Genomic DNA, 18,574 nt, shown 5'->3' with positions numbered 1-18,574 from the left:
CTCTAAGGCCAAAGTGGGAATTTTTGAACAACAAAGCAGCGGTTTTCTAAGCAAAGACATTTTTGAAAATGTCTGTTAATTTGCACTAATTGCTGGTTTGACTGTGCTGTGTAGTTTCTTGTCCAATCAGGGACTTGTTACTGATAGGATGTCTCAAGGGATCAGAATGGACTTCAAATAGTTTAAACATGTTTGTTCGCTGGAACATTCATATAAATCATACTTTTTATGTTTACTGTCACCCAAGAAACCAAATGTTGTTCAAGGCACGTTGTAATTATTGCTCTCACTGTAGCCTACGCACGCTTTCAAGTGTAGTCAACATTAATTAGTGTGGACACAGACAGTTCGGGGGCGGTCTTTATGTACAGTAAAAAAAAAAAAGGAATTGTTTGAATACACATGGACTTGGGCTGGTGGAGCTTCTTGACAATGTGTGTAACCACAGAAACATACTTTTTGACCTTATTTTGCATTAAAGCACCCCTCCCCTGTAGATTGTACATGAACACCTTCGATTACAAACGCTAACTAGACAAAACACTGAGCAAGATTTTTTTATTGAAGTCTAAATTAAACCTGATTAAAGTGCTGGAGTGGAAACTTCGCTTACAAATGAGAAGGGTTAAGAAGTATTACGTTCAACAAGATTTTCTTTTAAGAAAAATGATTACTAGATATTTTTGGTTTGTATTATAGTTTTGGTATGGCCGTGGATTTTGTTTTTCCTCACAGCGCATTAACATCATTGGCTCAGTGCTTCAGGTGTCAATAGTCGTTTCTCAATCGGCATTTTTGGTCCATTCTTGCATTCTATGAATCTCATGAAATGTCATCAGTCGCGGTTCAACTCCTGTTCCAAATGAAAGTCCAAATAAACCGAGACCACCTAGATTTTGTTCTGGTCTGCTTGCTTAAACCAATCAGTTGGTGATTTGTGAAAACTTGGCTTGGAAAATGCATTTCCTGTCGCTCTCATAATGGCCCAATTTTGTAAGTTGTCACGACTTACAAGAAGCAGGATCTTACAATTGATTTTGTGCAAAAGGCAAACTACACACTTGACTGGTCGCCTGTCAGTCACAGCACACATTGGTAGAGACAACCATTCACATTTTCATTTACACACATCAATGAGTGGCAACTGAAACAATGTTGTCAGCACAGTCAGTCGGTCAGTGTAGCGAATCACAACATCCTGTAGGCTACTGTATTTTTTTATAGACATGACATGAATATCAGACCCATTTGAAAATGTCCAGATTGTCTGAAGATTTTATTTCTTTTCTAGTCAAGAAGATTTTGAAATGTCAAATGTTTTATTCCCCTTTTTTCAATGCTGTGCTTATTAAACTATGCATGACAGTGATGCAACAAAGACATTGTTGTAAGAGTATCTGCCCTCAAAGTCTTTATGATTACACCATTTTTGCAATGTGGCATAATGCAGTCCCACTGCTGGAGCACCCAAAGGGTATGACAACGAGCCTCGTTTTCAAGTATTATATTTTAATTGCATAATTGGATTTATTATTAACATAATCAAACACCGTGCATGTTGACTTTGGTATTCCCTGGTGTGCTGCACTGCTTCCCTAAATCTCATACGGGAAGGGATGATGAATGTACCTCCAGATCCCATGAGTGGCCTTTTGTTTCTCTAGCTTCAAGTTTACCGTGTAGTCTTTACGGAGGTCGAACCATTAATTTGAGGAGAATGCAACTTAATGATTTTCTCTTGATGCTCTGCATAATATTTGTTTCAGTCAAATTCAAATCATGAAAAAAAGAGGTTGATGTTATTCCTGTGTCTGCATGGATTTTTCTCCAAAATGGGGTTTTCTTCATCAAATGAAACTTTACTATAATACAGTAATGTTGGCAGGTTGGAATTCCCTTGCAGCAAATAGTGCAATAGTTACTAAAATATAAAATATTACAGATAAAAAATAGAATAATGTCAAAGTCAGGAGTCCCATTTTAACCACATTTACTTCATATTTGGAGTGCTTTACTGTACATGTATATGAAAATTGAACACATCATACTTTCTACTGTCATGCAAATACTGTACAGCATGCATTATGAAGTTAAAATTCTAAAATAAACAGTAAAGCAATATTTTTACTTGTTCTTAGTCGTGAGGTACATTAGTGCAAAGCAATGGGTGGATTCTGTTGAGATATATCCAGAACAATGCAATCCAACAGATGTGGGCATTGAGCATACACTTAAATATGTACTCGCATGCACACACGTACACACACACACACACACGCACACGCACACACGTTTATACAGCCAAATCTAGATGCACCACTAGTTACCTCCTAATTAAGGCCAACTGCACACATAATAGAAGAGCATTCCTCCTTTTTGAAATCCCTTGGAAATTACACAAGATTAAGGAAAGTTGGTTGTATATCTGTAATTTAATTGCAGTTCAGACTATTAATTAATCAGGTACTTCATTTAATAGTTAATGTATTAGTGCAATTAATTAACCTACTAGTCTTGATAAAGAGGAAGCAAAAAAAGCAAACATAAAAAGGTTTTTCTTCTTGGGTAAGAGTCTTTTAAAGTGTTGTCATTAGCACTCGCTTTAGTATACAGTCATTAGAATGATATACGTACAAATACATGTAGTGTGCTGTTGAGATATTAACTAGATGCTAATGTAGTAATGTCATTTATTTTTTAATTTAAATTTCTTAAGGGAATTATTACGTCGTAATTGTAAGATAAACTCATGATATGAGAACTGATTTGAGTCAATTGATTCTCTTCCTAATAGAACGAACACAATGGTTGAAGATATCATACCTTTTAACGTTGCGTGTGGTTTAAATTCTTCAAATTATCTGATTCCTTTGAAAGTTTGATTTGCTCATCTCCACTAAATAACATTCTTTGATAAACGCATTTAAGGGCTGTTTTGTCTCGCACCATAGCTCTAATCACAGTGTCACATAGATGAACATAACATGCAATAACTTACAAAATGAGACAAACAAAAGCGACATTTTATATTCTTGGTACTGCGATTGTATTTAAACAAATGTCATCTGAAGCATATTAAGGAAGAAATAGGATCGAAATAATCTGTTACCTTTATTCTTATCTGGTATAAATCAACGGCTGGTGGTTTTAGCTGGGGTTTTTATGCAGTGTGGATGTTGGCGCTCGGTAAATTGGGTGCCAGGTTGTAAAGCATAAACACGTATCCGGAGCGTGTTACGTTAAACAAGCCGAGCTATTATTTGCACTGCCACATTACCTTGAATACAAATGACAGCATGACCTCAATTTTCTGCACAGTGTGAGCGAGTGGAAGAAACCAACACTTGAAGTGCTTTGCCTTCGCAAAGTGTTTGTTCGGTCACAGTTTTATTCCAATTAGAGAGGAAACATACATGCTGTTTGATATAAAATATTCCTCTGTCATATTGTTTGTTGATATAGATGAAATACATAGAAAACATACATTATTAAACGCTTTTATGCTTTGCTTAATGAGACCCAGAAATAATGCAAAGTCACACATGCTTAACATTCATGTTTAACTTCCAGTCGAATAGTGAGTATCTCACGTAGCAATTACAGCAAATTAGGTACTTGCCACTCAGACCTTTTTTGGGGAACTCGATTCATTTTGACTCTGCATTAGCCCTTCTGCTCTGCTCTTCCCAGACAAGCAGGGATGTTCACAGAGTCCACAGGGAATTAGGGAATATTTCCCTCCGCTTGTGATTGCCCCAGTGGGGATTGAGGTTGGAACTGTGTGACTTTGTATCTCATTTGTTCTGTTATGTAATTGGAGCACTGATAATCCTCTAGGACTGCAAGTTGTGCACCTTTGAAACAAGAGAGAGAGTCGTCAACATGCAGGCAAGCACGCACTAAGCTGGTAATTGCTGTATGTACTAATAGGAATTGCGATATAGGCCTCTATTGTTTTTGAGAGCGTCTATTTCAATACCTGTTATATTTTAAAAAAAAGAATGTATTCAACCTAACATCTACACAGCACAAAACAAGTACAAACATAATCCTCCCAATAACAAATATTTGCTTGACCATATCGTAATATTTTTAAAAATGTTTCTGGGAACCAACTGGAGCCTCTCCTGGGTACCTCTGGGCAAAAGCCAGGCTACACCCTCATCAGTCACAGGACCCATACTGTACACATTTACTCTCTCGTTCCCACGGTTACTAAGTGGGAACTGATCCCAAACTGCCAGCACCAAAGCCAGGCAAATGTACCCCTTCATCATTGTCCTTAGCAAAATGCATTACCTATTAACATTTTGCAAAAGAATACCTGAAATCAGATGTAGCTTGAGTGGTCTGTAGCCTCAAATCTGAAGCCTGATTTATTTATTTTTATTATTGTTTTGATTATTATTCAAACTCCTTATCAGAGGCAGCATTTACTCTAAGTTTGAATCGAAAGTCGATTGCACAATAGACACGCTTCTATTTGGGTACCGTTCACTCGCTGATTTCAACACTTGACCTTCTTCCTGAGGTCACTGGAGAGCATCAACTTTAACACTGCTGGCAGCAAGGAAGACGGCAGGGCAGCACAAGTGTCAGTATCATGCAGGGTGACTTGCTGTATAGCCACGAACAACATAACATCATTTAACCTTTACAACATGTGTATCGATCCATCTGGTTGTTATCATGCTGCGATCAGAGCTCAGCTCCGGTGGCTCAGCTTCAGGGGGCTGCTTGAGTCTATACCTCACAATATTATGCTGAGACAATGACATCGGGTGTCGTTTTTCAATCCACTGTCCTTTATAGAAATCCTTTACTACTCTTGTTGTTGCAGATGAATGCATACTGTACAATGCTTATATAATGTAAAAGAAAGCCACTGATTTATTGGCAGGCGACCAGTCAAGGGTGTAGTACACTGCCTCTCACCAAACTCAGTCTAGAGAATGGACATTTAAAAGCTAATTTCAAAAATTGAAATATTCGCCAAGCACACAGTGCTTTTAATTGCAAAATGCATATTGTACAGTATATAGTAGAAAATGTTAATTAGGGACACGTTAGAATTTTCTTTTCAAGCAAATGATTGTTAAAGCATGGCCGTTATCGCCTTTGCTGTGAATGTGAGATATGTAAAATTCTGCTTTAATAGAGTTTTTAACTGTTGATCTAGAACAGAAAATTGGACATACATTCTAATTGAATACCTGGTTGAAAATGCACCCTGCACACCATTATAAATCATCTGGAATCAGTTTTCCTGAACTCCTCTCTCCCTCTCACCCACTTTGTGAACACAGAGCAAGGCTTTTTCAGCCTCTGATAAGTGTTAATAAATTACCTGAATTTGAAAATTAATGGCTAGCTGCCTGCTTCAGGGAGATATCATTGTGCTTCATGAATATTTTGATTTTGTGATTAGATCAAAATGTGGTGAATTCCTAAACAGCCCCCTTGTCCGGGTTCTCCTGATCATAAACTCTTGGCTTCTTAAAAGAAAGAAAAAAAAAAAAAAAGCATTCCATGCAAATGTGCTGATATGGAATAATTAGAATGAGTTTTGCCAGTATTTTTTGCAGTAATATTTGCATGTCTTTAGATCTCGGCTGACTGATCTGCTCCAAGCTGAGGGAAAATATGTTTTTGTGCAGCATACCCGTACCAATCCACCCCCAACCCCACCTCCATAAAAAAATTTACCTTGCCAGGCGAGATAATGGCTTATATTGTGATGTTAAAGAGGCTTGTATTTACAAAAAGAAACAAAGGCAAGGCATGTGCCAGCCCTGGAGAACATTGATTAGGCTCTTCCTGTCTCTTTCTATTCACACACTGTATCAGTGGCATTCCAGCTCCGTGTGCTGATGGGGATCAAACAGATTTCCACATTTTCTCACATTTACAGGTTTGAGAAGGTGAAGAAGGAAAGTGTCAAAAGCTATGCAAAACTGATGACATTTAGGAATGCGTTGTCTCTATTTATTTGGGTAAAATCTTCTTACTCATTTCACCATTAGATTTAGAGCTTTCAAGAATATTATGGTATAGGCATGAATAAATTATTGGAATCCTCAAGTAGTGACAGAAGATGGATACATGTGATGGATTGGACCCCGTAGTACCCCTTCATTTTTACAGCGTTGTTATTAATGGGGAGTTTTTATGGTTTTAATGGACAAATTGCGTTAAATGCTTTTCTGAAGTGTTCTTGAGCATTAAAAAATGGATAAAAGGGTAGTAAGAAATGAATGCAACATTTTATTTGAATATATTGAAACATCAAAAACATAACGCTCCAATGACTACTCCATTCTAATTATGTTTTGAGGAACGTGTACTGTATGTTCTCAGATTTACTCAAATCGATCTATTATGTTATATTTGGGCTTTTTTCTTCTTCCCCACTAAAGTTGGCACATCTGCAGTAGACATGCAGGACATTTTGTAGTACAAGATGTTGGCATATTCGCAATGGGAAGTTTTGGGACTTCACATCTTAGAATAGTATTCTTTCAAACATACTTTGTAGCTGGGCGCTGTGTGTGCACACATCTAGTATGTGTGTGCCCGGCAGCTGCACGGGGCCCAAGGGACCGGCCTGTGTAGACTGGGTCTCCTTACTCCACAGCTCATTAGTGGAGAGTGAAAGAAATCCGCACAGATGGCTGTCAATGTTCAAAAAAAAAAAAAGTCGGCTCCGTCAGTTGAGGTTTAAGTTCCTTCTGCACATTTCAGTGACATTGCAGAATTCAAACAATATTTGTTTGAATTAGTCCGCCCGAAAAGTACAAAACCCGAAAGCATGGCGACATCTGAAAATGTGTTTTCTAATGAACGCTCAGCCCATTGAACAGCAGTCTGCACTTGTCAGTCATCACCATAAATTACTCTTACTCCTCTGACGTTTTTTCAGAGCTACTGATGATGGGCTTGTCTGTTCAGCAGAATGGAGGTCTAGAAATACGCCAGTGAACAATCTGGCGAGATCAATTAGATTGTTTACCTGTCAAAGTTGGAATGGAGGCCAGCAACTGCAACGGCTGCTCATCATTTCCACTCCAATACTGTCACTGTTACTGTAATTATTGCAACTGAATGTCCACTCACAACACACAACAAGGATGGCTTTAACTTGGGTCTCTCTCATAATATACCACAATGTAATTGCATACAAATTGTCTTGAGATTGTGTAATATTTAAACAAGCATGACAAAAGCACTTTAAAAACATTTAAAGTTATCTTTTAAATTTAAGGGAATTACATGCTTTGCTTATACGTATGTATTCGCCATTTTGTGCATATGTACGAAATGAAGGTTGGTCAATCTAAAAATGTATTTCCATCAGGTAACGATAGAAAAGTGCTCATCAAATTCCTTGTGGAATAATAGTGATTTCCGAAGTTCGTATGAGTGGATCTGACTTGTTCAATCACTCCAACATGGATTAAAAATTGCTGTGGTGCAGAGATGCTACTTTTCAGTAATCGTACATAATGCAGCAATGTGAACGCCATTTGAGCTGACCCACTTATAGGGCTCAGAAACTTTCTATCCCGCAGCCAAGTCTAAAAATAACCCTGTGGCCAGTTTTAGATTCATCTCAGTGGAAACCCTTACAGAGTGCCAGTGACAGAGTCCTGCTAAGCAGCAGTGGTCTGCGACATCTTGGACACTCTTTACTTTGTTGTTAGTCGCCCCCTGAAACTTGCAAATTAAATTCTCATAAACGTGCATTTTTTAATGTGAATACAGTTCCCTAATGGAGTGGAGATGTCATTCATCCAGGTCACCTCATTCTCAGAGCCCTGAATTGATTGCAATTGGACTCTTGCGGTTGTCCTAGATTCTAGGACCTAGACCTAGAATCTTTATCAGCATTTTTGGAAGAATTTTGGGGGGTTTGTAAAAAGCCCAACTGTTCATGCGCCGTGACAGAGGCATGCCCCAACTACAAATGGTATTATTTTTTTGGAACGCAGAACAAAACAGTCATTTTATGTCCTGCAGAGAGGCCTCTGTCCGTCAACAGGAGTCGTTGAGTGGAAACTCCCTCATTAATATTTGATTCTGATGGAAAAGTTTAGTAGAGCTGCCACAAACAGCCAAAACAGGAAGTTTTATTTTATTTTATTTTGGTGTCTGTTTCTTGGGTTGTACTTGCCTTTGTCTCAGGGTGTTACCGAGTATAAAGTGTACCAGGATGTTGCCTGGGTTAAAATCAAAAGAAATGAATGATACTATTCGTGGATGTGACATGCTTCCAACTTGGAGCATAAATACGTAGTTGGGTTTTTGACACCATCTCAGTCCTCACCAAGTCTTCTTGCATGAACTGATGAAACCTGCTCGGATGAGAGGTGAAATGTCTTCTAGGACAGAAAGAACAATTTAACGCCCTGAGAAAGTTAGAAGGAACATTTTCTTTTTAAGTCACTGTATAAGCAGTCAGAGGGATGCCAAGCTTCTGCAGTGAAAGGATTGTGGGTGATGATTTTCATGTCCAGGAATGTTTTTTTTTTTTTTTTTTTTTGGGTAACGGCTTTTCTCTCCCCATCCATTTCTTTTTGTGGGTGGCATTGCATATAGGCATCTTCTCTTGCAGTACGCATGAATCCTTTAAGATGATTGAGAATTAGAGGCTTTTCATAGAGCATGTTATAGTTGTAGCTTGGTGAGACGCTATTAGTCTGAATCAAAGAGGACAGCATTCCATGTGGAGCCACACAATAGTGCGACAGCTTGCGTTTTGCCAAATAAATAACAAATCTGCCACAAGCTGCACCAGCCAATGCAAAAGTAATGTGAGGATAATAAATAGATGGATAGGTGTCTTCTCGTTGGCCTTTTTCTTGAAATACTGTGAGTTTGATTTTGATCATTACAAGAACAATGATTATTAATTCATCTTTAATCATCTAATAAAAACGGTGCTTGTTTGTTGAATAGAGTGCAATTAGGACCAAAATGACCCTGTGCATATTGCATGTTGGGAGAAATCTGTTTTTTTTTTCTTCATAAAATCTATGGTCTACTTCGTTCCCCCTTGCGACTTCCTCTCCTCTAGTGTTTCTTCACTCAGAGCATCTTGGGAGCATTGAGCTCAGACAGCAGGATTAGTCAAGGATCCATCTTGAGACGCAGATAATGTTTTGCACACTGACTTTCATTCCCTCCACTGCAGCTTCTACGGCACTGATTATAACTCTAAACTCTACCAGAAATGGCTATTTGTTCTTAAGCTGTTTTTCCCCCCTCCCTTTGTTGTGCTGGTTTTGTCAGCCATCCTTCTAATTCAATGCAATAACAAGTTACTAGTAGGTCAAGACAAAGGAAGCAGCCACCATTTGCTGGTCTCACAGTGGTCTGACAGTAACATGGAAGAGCCACAGGGCTATTCAAATATGCTCCCGGGCACCATCGCACTTGCTAAATGACTGCAAGTGGGTCACACTGCTACAAGTCCCGCCCCCCCCAAGATTCAATTATTCATATTATATCTATTGGGGGCTTTGTTTGAATTCAGAATGGTATAAGAGCAGGAAAGTTCAATGGAGAGTTTGTTGTATCATTTTAACACATATTTACTGCTGTGTATGCAAAGAATTGTGTGCAGCTGTTGTCTCACCTGCCACTCAATGTGATTGACAGATGATTGGAGAGCTTGTTTTGGAAGTTTACACACGCCTGCACACGCTCACACACACTTGAAAAGTGTGCACTGACAGTCACATGAAGGGAAACTGTACAAATAATTTATTTCGTCACTCGTGTGGAGTTGCACCTTAGCAATTGCTGTTAAAAATATTTGCATTAAAAAAAAAGACAGAATAGAAATACACCCCAAACCAATCTTTGAGGTAAAGCAGCAACGATGAAACATACAATAAATACAAAAAATTGGCTTGACATTGAACATTGAAACGGCTGTTTAGTACCAATTTAAACCTCACAATTACTGAACTCAAACAAGCTGACATTTAAATATTAATAGTCTCCACTTACGCACATGAAACTATTACATGTTTTGTGTGATTGTCAAGAGGGGTGAAAAGCGCTTCACTTTCAAACACACACAATGCACCACCGAGGGAGAGCCTGTGCAAATTTAATTTAGAGACACTCTCTCCTTCCCTCCACATGACGGGCTTTTTAAGACACTGAAGTGACTGTTCTTCTTTGCCCGTAAAAAAGAAGCCCATTATCAAAGCATTAAGATATGATTAAACTGACTTTTTCTTAAAGAATACCAAAAGAGTTGGAAATAAAAGGAAAGAGAGAATGACATACTCAAGATCTTATCAGTAGAGAGGTGGGAGGTGTTGAGGGGCGGCATAGAAGCTGATCTCTGATGGAGCTTATTACAGAGCAAGTTAAGAAGACAAGACAGTGGCGTAGTGATCACAGGTATGCACGTCAAATGCACCTGTTTGATTTCATTATCATTTAGTTATTGCTGAGGCCCCCCGACCGCAGCTTGTACATGAAATGTCCAGCTTCAGGAAGCAATTTTGCAATTGTGGATTCTGGTCAGCAAACTTCTTATAAAAGGTTGCGTGAGGATATTCCCTTCTTTTCAATGTTTTTGCATCCATATTTCTACTCACAACCCAAGCAAAAATTCCTACAGTCATTCCAAACATAATATTTTTAGTAAAAATTTTTTACAGATTGATGGAAACTGTTAAAGAGATATGGATTTAACATACAGTATATTTCTCATTGTGGTTTTCAAAAGTATATAATTGCGGCGCATTATCATGAGCATTTTAAATAAACAAAATTAATAGCACTGTATGAAAAAAGAATACATCTGCAATAGTGTATATTTAGTACAAAATGTATATTTTGATGTAAGCATAATAATTATTCCTGTCATTTTACATTATTTATGTCAGACTCTTCATGTGCCAACAAATTTTCACAGATGTTTTCTTTTTTTTTTGTCAGGACCTATACTGTAAACATAATAAAGCAATAACTTGCACATTATATCAGCACACAATAATTTCTGCACTTGCATTAAAAAATATATTAAAGCAAAAAAATTTGGCTGCATGACTTAGCAACATACTGTGCATAGAGTGTTGCAGGGAGCTGCCTCGTCGTCCTCGTTTCCTTTCATGGTCCCCACACAGACAAAATAAAGCTTATAGCAGACCGGATGCTCATATACGTACATGCAGGTGGCGTGCATGAAGCTGCCGACTGAAGTGATGGTATTCCCAGCATGTTATGTGAAATGGGTACAATTTATTTTATTTATTTCTGTTTGTTTATTTTCAATATCAAGCAGAGCCAAAAGCAATCTGGCAGTGATTGTGGTCTGGCCATGGACACTGTACAGCAGAGATTTTTGACCAATAAAACCTCGCCAAACATTATGCAGTTGAACTTTTCATTAGTTAGCGTGTCCACATATTTCTAACACCAGTTGAACAGAATTTCGTGTATCTCTAAATGCAAAAGGGGGGAATGTTGCCTTTTCTTGAAAGAGAAAGAATGCAATGATACAATAAGTCATATTTTGTGAGGGGGAAAAGTTGTAATGCTTTGAGAACAAACTTGTATTTTTTTCACAGAAAATTGTGCAATCTTTTTACCAAACAGCATAATTTGTCAGATGAAAACCTGTAATCTTACAAGAATAAAATTAATTTATCTAAGGTTAGGTCATAATACCAAAGTTTTAAGGTAATAAAGTCCTATTTAACAAATAAATACATCTTTATTCTCATAAAATCATCCCATTTATTCTATTTACACCCAAACACTTTATTTCAAAAATACTTTTTTTCTAGAAAAAATAAGACTACATTCCTATAATCATACATCTGTTTTTGAAATTTTTTGGGGGGAATGTAAGATTTGTATGCAGTGTCACATTCATATTAGAGCATTTGATTGGCACGGATCTAAGGTAGGAGAAACTGGTTTCTAACGTTTGTTTTATTGGTGCCTTATGTAGATACACACTTTTAAAAGTAATTGGAAATCACAACATAATATACTCATCATTTTGAAGACCCCAAGGATGGCAGACCCCAAGAGGTACCTGCATGAGAACCAGTACTCTAAAATATATCATCCTCCCATCTTGGATGAAGTTCTGCCACCTGCAAGAAAGACCCATATCAAAACAGCATAACTTTTTTTTTTGTTTCCGCAAGTGCCTTCAGTGCTAGTTTGACCTTATTTGTGGTGTTGATGATTTGGTGTGCTATCCAAGAGAACAATAAATTGAATCTTTCTGCTGTACACTTGATGTGCATCCAGTGGCATGCTGCAAGCAACATTCTGTCAAAAGATCTGAACTGAGATATCAGCAGCACATTTTGATTTATAGTCAGGTCAAGCTGTTCTTTCTTCTTCGTGAGATGCTTGATACTTGCCCACTCGGTGTTAATTATACCTTCTTCTTTGTCTCTCTGAGTGCACCTAATTATTTTCTATACATATATTTCCACATCATCTACGAGAAGAGGAGTTGGATCAGTGACCAACAAACAACATCAACAAACACATCTTCCCTTCCCAGTGAAGTGACTAAATGAATGAATCAGTGGGTGGGGTGGAGTTGCACAAAGTGTTGCATCATTACAGATGTCCACAGTCCTGACACACTCTTGCTGAGTTAATAAATCTGACCTCTGCTTAATTAGATGAACAGAACATCCTCCACAGAGGAAAAAAAAATCAGCATGAGAATTTTTCAAACTAATCGGTAATTAAGATTATACATAAAGAAAAAAAAAACATGTCAATTAAAATGCAAAATTTCCATCCTCCATGTGGAGCTTTGAAAATGTCTGACTGTAGAGGGAAAAGATATTCACAGCGAATCACCCAGCAGAAAAACAGAGCGCTTTATATGCCAGCATTTTCTAAATACAGTGTAGCTTTGCTTCTTTAATTGCTAATTTTGTAGCCTTGCTCTTTTGACCCAACGAGGTGAGCAGGGCCAGAAACATAGCCACAACATCATAATTGTGCTGTAATAACTGTGGCTCCGCTCTAGTCTTGAATCTTGGCCCCCGCTGCTGTGAGGGCTGTAATTCTGCAGCAAGGAGTGTTAAGAGGATATCATTATCATGTGTTTTCACCAGTAAGCTGCAGATTTAGTTAAATATAGTAGCATTTTGTTTCCTCTCCTTTTCTGTTTTGCATTAAAGCTGGGTCAAGCCGACCCCTCCCATGGCAATTCTTTGCAAACAGAGCTGCCAAAGCGCCTCTTCTGCCATAAATGTAGCCAATATCGATGCCATGCTTAAAAAGTGATTGAAAGGCGACTTACATGTTTCAAAGCATGCTGGGAGCTGGGGGCCAGGCGAAAGCCCAACGTATTAAAGCAGAGATAGTCACCAGTACAGTCGGTATGCTAGAAAAAGACAACATATGCGTATATGAGTACACACTCGTATTGCTGTACAAAGTATGTCTTTTTCAATTCTAATATTGCTATTTTAAAAACTAAAAAGGTGTTTGAGATTTTATTCTTAAGTTAACTACATGAATTTTTATTGTTCCAAAAAAAACAAAAACAATAAACAAACAAAAAATGGAACAGATAGTTAAGACCCGGAAAAAAAAAATAATAATTCAAACAAATCCCACTGCCATCTCAATATACCGTTTACTGTGCCGCTATGTTGACCTGCACACTTTCCTTGCATATTTATTCAGCTGGCTTATCTATCAGTGCAGATCATCAGACAAGATAAAGTAGCAACACAAGGCAATTGTGGAACGTGCTGAGAGAGACTGCCACATGATACAAGTAGCCAACTGTAAATTATTGAAAACATCGGCAGTGTGCAACAGCGAGACAAAACATTATTCTCTCAAGCCTTGAAGTTCTATGTAAACTGCAGATGATAATGTTGCTGCTCTGTATCTATTTGAAATCATATTTTAAAAAAAATGCACATAATGTATCTATCTGTCTATTTGAAATTATAAAAATAAAATAAGTGTACAAAATGCCTGAAAAAGCTACTTTAACACAATGCCGCCAACCTCTCAGTAAGAAAAGTAATTGACAGCATAATGAAATAAATCACAGGTTTCAAATAACGCCATTGAAAATATTGATAGATTAGCCTTTCAATAAAAGCCTGTCAACAGGAGTGTAACACTCACAAAGATAAACAGCAGTTTTGGAGTTAAATTTCTTACATACACTCACATAAAGGCACAAAATTGGGTCCATTTACAGACTCACATCAAATGCTAACAGAAATTGTGCCTAACAACATAACTAACTACATAAAGGGACACTGTAAGAATTCAACACATATATATATGCAGTGGAGTAAATTTGAACCATATAATATGATTTTTGGTTTTTATAATAGTCGTCTTTCTTGATCCTGAAGAGTGGGGCACAATATTTATATGCATACTATGCAGCACAGCTAGATACAACTATAAACTAATAACTAAATACACAGTTGAATTTATTAAGAAAAATTTATTTTTCACTGTATTATTGTGCAATTGTTGTGGATGTGAATATATATGTAGTAAATATTATTCCAGCAACACACTCACAAAGCATAATTTAAATTATAAATAAATGAAGGACTCTTATTACATCAACAATGGTAAAATACAAGAAGGATGCTGCAAATGCAATAGGGAACTTCAGTAGAAAATGCTCATGGAGAGATGTACAATCCCTGGCATTTTGTGAACGAACCCGCTAAGGTCGCGCTGTTGATACCTCTTGTAAAAAAACAAATTAATCATTATCAGGGGGCTGGGGAGACTAGAAAATGTCCCCTTTTGATTGACGCTGGATACATACAAATAGAAATAGCTTTTTAAACAGCATCCTTCTTGTACTTGTTGAAAACATTTTGACCTTTTATTTCACCACAGCAACACTTAGAAGACATTCATCATACACGTGAGGGTATCATGGAGTTCCGTGTGTTGTGTCATCTATTCCTCAAATGCATGTACACCCTCTCTGCGAGGACACTATAGGACAGTTAATTGAACAATATTGAAACTGGAATGGCAGAAGGGAGGGCAAACTCTGCTCAATGGTGCCATCTAGCGTATATTTTAATAAAAGCCAAGACTTGTGCCCCAGTAACAGTTCCTGCTACTGCTGAGGAAGTTTGGATAACAATTATCTGTTGTATTTGCATTAATGTGATTACTCTGCGTGCAGATTCATCTGCAATTATAAAGAGCGGCATTAAAACACTAATCAATTAACTCAATTGTGACAAGATAGATTAATTCTAGACAAACATGAGATTCTAGCAAGTAAATGAGCTCTGGAGTGCCGATGCATGTGGGAGTGCTGCTGCAGAAGTCATTTTGATTATCTGCAGACACATGTAGTTGCAAATCTTTTAATTAACAAAGACTCTATGTGGGTTACTTGGGCAGACATGCTGCTTATTACTTGTACTGCATGAGAATTCGGTCCGTTTAAAAAAGAAGATCCGTTTGAGACAGTGATTGAAAAGCGTCTCATTTAGAAACGATCCCATCGCTTTGTTACATGAGTATGTTTGTGTTTCTTGAGTGTGTGTGGGCTTGCAGCAAAAAAAAAAAAAAAAAAGGGTTTTGACATAAGACAGGATTTGAATAAAGCAGGTGGTCAACTCAATCACCCGGTCATGCCTTCAATGCAGAATTCAATGCAATTAACATTGGAGAGGCATTCTTAAAAATCTTGTTCCTGATCTTATCACGTACTAAAATAGTGTAATTGGTATCATTTTATTTGTCTTACAATTGATTTTTTTTAATTGTGATTGAGTGCTAGATTTGTTTTTTTCTATTGGTTCGTTAGTTTGCTTGCGTGCTTTTTTGTGTGTTTGTTTGTTTGCTTGCCCTTTCCTTTTTTTTTTTTTCATTAGAAATAGATGCCGGAGCTTTATCTAGACCCCTGAATTAGATTTTGGTTGAATGAAACAAAACTTCTTTATTCCCCTCCATTGTGCTGTCTACATCTGCATGTGCCAAAATTAAGCTTAATCGCAGATACCATTAATACTTCAGAGATGTAATGGCGTTTTTAATTGGAAAGAAGCCCATTATTTTCAATACAGAAGGGGCACTGAGGCACGTAAAGTCCTTGAATATTTTGCAAGTCATGTTTAACAGCACAATGGTTTGGCACAGCAGCGACTTTGCCTCCCAAAATCATCAGCAAACTTCAAGCAAAACATAATTTGTTTCCCTTGACATTTCCTGCCCCCTACACGGATGCATTAACATTTGCGGCTACTTTGTGAGGCTTGAGCTGTAACAAAATGACATGTTTTCAAGTATGCTGTAGACTTCTGTCTTCGACGCATTATATGACGTTTGCAGGCTATAATTACTCACTCATATAAAATTCTATCAAAACTGCTGCTAAATATGACATCTAACGGTAAATTCTTCACACATAACATTGCAATTCAGAGATGAATAATTAAACATTCATCCCATGAATATCCGCCATGTAACAAATTTGAGATGCTTTCAATCATCAAATTCATTCAATATTGTTGACATTGATATTCATTTATACAAATACGGGTAATATTTCTTAATAAATTAGTACACCGCGAATAAGTACGGATGTTTTTTTCATGAGCGCTCCTTGTTGCATTGACTGAAGTCTGAGGAGAACACTGCCATCTGGTAGTCAGTGGAAGGTAATGCAATCCGTAACAATTCACGACATGAATATTCATCAATATTCAATACCAGCTTTGCTCAAATATGCACATCTATAACGGTTACCCATAATGCCAAAAGTCATGGATGTAATGCACACACGTGAACATAGCCATACAGACAATAATTTTCTAACTGGAAAATTATTTCACCAAAAATGTTTCATCTGTGACCCTATTAAAGAACGATTATAATTCATATTATTCCATCCATCCATCCATCCATCCATCCATCCATCCATCCATCCATCCATCCATCCATCCATCCATCCATCCATCCATCCATCCATCCATCCATCCATCCATCCATTTTCTGAATCAGTTACAATCACTGTGTTGCCATTGTAAAGCACTTTCAGTTGTCTGCAAATTTTATCCGGTGCTGCCCTTGTGAATGATGCAAACGTGTGTTCAGCCAAAGGTCTTCACGAATGCAATTTATTTCTTTTCGATGTGTGCACGTGTGTGCGTGTGTGTGTGTGTGTGTGTGTGTGTGTGTGTGTGTGTGTGTGTGTGTGTGTGTGTGTGTGTGTGTGTGTGTGTGTGTGTGTGTGTGTGTGTGTGTGTGTCTTTGCTGACTGGATGTTTTGCAGTTTGAAACTCGATTAGACTACAAAACTAAACATCAAGTCAAAGATGCAATGATGTGTGTTCTAATTTTCCCTCGACATGAAGGTGACAGATTTTTAATAATGCAAACAAATAATGTGCATATTAATATTGCAATGAGTAACAAAAAAACAAGACATATTCTAATCTGAAAAACCACAACTGTAGCACACTTATCATTGACCTGAGTGACTTATTTGTCTCCACTCCCAAAAACTGAGCACACTCAGCTCACAAACTCTCCGTCTGTGTTGGTTTATAATGCTGCGGGAGCAAATGAAACGATAACACGTGCCTGTTTCTAAATCCAGCGGAATCATAACTTTTCTCTTTCAGTAACACAACACAGATACTTTTGAGGAGATGCCATTGCTGCCTCATTGCTTTTTCACTCCCTCTGATTACTCCTCTCATCTTATGTAAATCCTCTTAAGTCACATGTTATTGTTTATTGCAACTGTGAAGGTTAGGTGTTCCTAAGCCCCGTGCGTGCGCTTATCTCACCAGCGCATGCATCTTTGTCTCTCCAATGTGTGTTGCTTTGCTAATACACTAATGGATGAGGAAAAGTTGTCTCTCTTGATGCGGTGCAGACAACCAATCTACTGCAGTAAAAAGCTAATCTCTCTCATTGGCTAACAACTCCTCATGAAAGGGAGGCAGACGCGTGCAGCTGGGATATCTCGGCATTATCAGGACCATATTGTTAAGGGGGGTAGAAAAGAATGTCACAATATGAACAAAACCAAAACAGACAAGGGAAATTTTAGGCCACTTTGCTCGCCTGACACAATGGAGTCAAGTTATATTTAGCTTGCTAAAACCATAAACACTTTTTTATTGATGCATCATCATATGCTATGCTAAGGACTTACCATATTTACACATTCAGAGTGCAGACTGAATGACTGGACTCATAGTACCCTCACAGTCAGTCCCGGTAGACATACAGAAGTTTAATCCAGGATATGAAAACATAGAATACAGTTGGGCGATTTTCTTGGAATATACACAACCAAATAGTTTTTAATACACTATCATTTGATTCAATTGGGACATTTGTGATGATTCCCTTTGCAAAGTCACCAAATACCTGGAGCGCTATGTGGGGATGCACACATTTGTAGTCAAACTGCACATCCCAGGGATTTATTAGGCAACGATTGGGTTGGGGGACAGATTGAAGGAATGAAAAGCTGCTTAATATGGCAATGACACCCATATGAATGTGAAAGGCATTTCTTGAAGCAAATGATTGTTTGCGTGCCAAAAAT

Source organism: Syngnathus acus, chromosome 16, assembly GCF_901709675.1.
Source record: "Syngnathus acus chromosome 16, fSynAcu1.2, whole genome shotgun sequence".
NCBI lineage: Eukaryota > Metazoa > Chordata > Actinopteri > Syngnathiformes > Syngnathidae > Syngnathus > Syngnathus acus.
This window is presented reverse-complemented; position numbering follows the sequence as displayed.